The 2,648-nt window shown below is 30.9% G+C and overlaps 1 protein-coding gene across 1 annotated transcript in view; it reads right to left on the reverse strand.

Moving 5' to 3' along the window:
- LOC106879700 (calpain-A) overlaps positions 1-2,648 on the reverse strand; it is a 159,322-nt gene that overhangs the window by 14,637 nt on the left and 142,037 nt on the right. The window lies entirely within an intron of this gene.

Below are 2,648 nucleotides of genomic sequence, written 5' to 3' on the forward strand. Positions count from 1 at the left end.
ATATAAATATACACAGATAGATACATATATATGTGTTTGTATATATATATGTGTGTGTGTGTGTATATATGCATGTATGTATGTGTGTTGACAATAAGGTATTAAAAATTATTTACATTATGCATGATTTATCAAATTAATTCATATTACATAGCCTATCAAGTGTATATCAATTGCATACAGTTAATATTTAATCAATTTATATCATATTCATATCAAGTTCTAATATCAAATTAATAATATCTGATTGATATTCTAAATTAAATACTAAAATTTTGTGTACTGACTAAATAATTCTATTTAAATCATAAATTAATACCACAGTCTATATTGAAATTCAATATACACATTTGGTCTCATTAATCAACAGACAGAGAAGACAAAAAAATAGTAATCACTTCTGAATTTACAGAAGTAATACCAAAAACATTATCATGAACAATTAAACATGATGAATATCATATAACGATATAATTAAAATGACAATGATAGATGATATAATATTTCCTGTGAATACATCATTGAAATGTACAGAAGCTGAAAAGATAATGATACATAATAATGATAATTTTTTTTTCTGTTTTCAAATTCACAGCATACAGTCAGAAATCCAGAGATGTTCAAGAGAGAAGTATAATAGACTGAAATGACATCGGTGTAAAACTGGTACTTAATTAATTGACCCTGGAGGAATAAAATGTAAAGATGGCCCCAACATGATTTGAACTGAGAATGATTAAGCATTTCCCTGTCTTATATAATAACTGTTTCTAATATATAACCCAAGGCCTAAAATTTGCAAGGCATGTCTGTCTTAGATAATTATATCAAATCTTATCCTTGATTAGTACTTTATGGTATTGACCCTAGAAGGATGGAAGACCAAAATGACTGTGACTGGATTTGAGCACAGAATGTAAAGGAACAAAACAGTTTGTCAGCCTCTCTAAAGATCCTCCTGGATTTCTTGTATTTAACTTTTTAATGGCTTAGGGGAAGAAAGGCAGTGCTTGTGACTCTTTTCAGGACCCCTGTGTCTGATAGGAGTAAGGAAGTAAACTCTGCTAAAGGCACCCAAGAACCAAGGTTGTGATGTTTAAACCAAGCAACCAAAAGCAAGAATGGTCCTTCCAATTGGTTTTCTATTGTTTCCATCTATCAAATTCCACTCACAAGTCTTTGGTTGACATGAAGCCATAATAAAAGCCACTTGCCCATAGTGCTGTGCAGTGGGATCAAACCTGAAACCACATAATTGCAGAGCAAATTTCTTAACCACACAGCCAAGCCGACATCAACAAGGTCTGACATGTTCAAGGGAAGAGTTTAGACCATATTTGATAGCATAAAAAAATGCATGGATATATTAGATGCACCCCAATTTCCACAGCAGATATTTGGAAAAAAGGTTTCTAATACATTAAAGCTTATGGAAGGCTCAACTTTGCATATAGGACCTGGGGTAATTTTTTGAAGCATTTTTGTTTTTATACGAGATCAAATATAATAGTTGATTAGATTGGTCCCATGATATGACTAGAAACTACTTTACTGATCCTGCCAACTAGGATTTGAACTCACAACAGATTCAAATTTAGAGAACAAGACTAAATACTATAAGGAACCATGTACCATTTTCTGCTAAATCACTGCTTTTGTTGTTATGAAATAGGAAAGGAGCGAACAGCAGAATAGGAAGTGTTCTGGATAAAATGCTTTGCAGTATATAGTTATGTTCTTTTATATTCTATGAGTAAAAAGTAAAGTGCTCAGTATACAATTATGTTAGAGTTTGTAGAATCTATTAGATGTGTGTATAAGGATAACTATATATTTAGACTTGTATTAGGACTCTAGTGATCTATATGAACCTTGGTAGTATAAAACCTTGGTGTAGATGTACTTATACAACTATTTTCAAACAAACACATTTTTTACATCTATTTTTTTGTATGCCAGTGTTTGTGTAATGTTTTTCACAAATTCCTGTTTCCATATTAGCAGAGCAATTGTTTTATTTGAAACATTTTGTTAGTAAGCCACCCGTACTGCTCTTAGTTTCCTAATTCAAAATCTGTCATTTTGAAGTATTCATATTTAAATTAAAACATGCCATCAAAATTTTATATACAATAATCTTTTGTTATGTTTCAAATACCAGATGGATGATTCTTTCTCTCTATGACACAAGGTCAGCAATTTTGAGGGGAAGGGTAACTGACTCCAGCACTTGACTGGTAGTTATTTTACTGACTCCCAAAATGATGAAAGGCAAAGTTGGCCTTGATGGAATTTCAATTCAGAATATAAATAGCCAAAGGACATGCTGTTGGGCATCTTGTCTGACACACTAATGATTCCACCAGCTCCCTACTTTATAACACTAGATTAAAAATGGAAAAAAATAAAAAAGTTAATTATTTTTGGCTAAAACTTTCCTAATTCATAAGTATTTTCACAATGCATTTAATACATAATTAGCGTGGTTCAGTAGAAATATAGTGTTGAAAGAGTTTAAAGACAAGTGTAATTTTCTCTTCATTCTAACCTCTCAATTGTAAAGCAGGAGTGGAACCTATTTATCAACCAGACAAACAAATAATGCAAGCTATATATATATATATATATATATATATATATATATATAT

The sequence above is a fragment of the Octopus bimaculoides genome, chromosome 11 (genome assembly GCF_001194135.2).
Source record: "Octopus bimaculoides isolate UCB-OBI-ISO-001 chromosome 11, ASM119413v2, whole genome shotgun sequence".
NCBI classification, from domain to species: domain Eukaryota; kingdom Metazoa; phylum Mollusca; class Cephalopoda; order Octopoda; family Octopodidae; genus Octopus; species Octopus bimaculoides.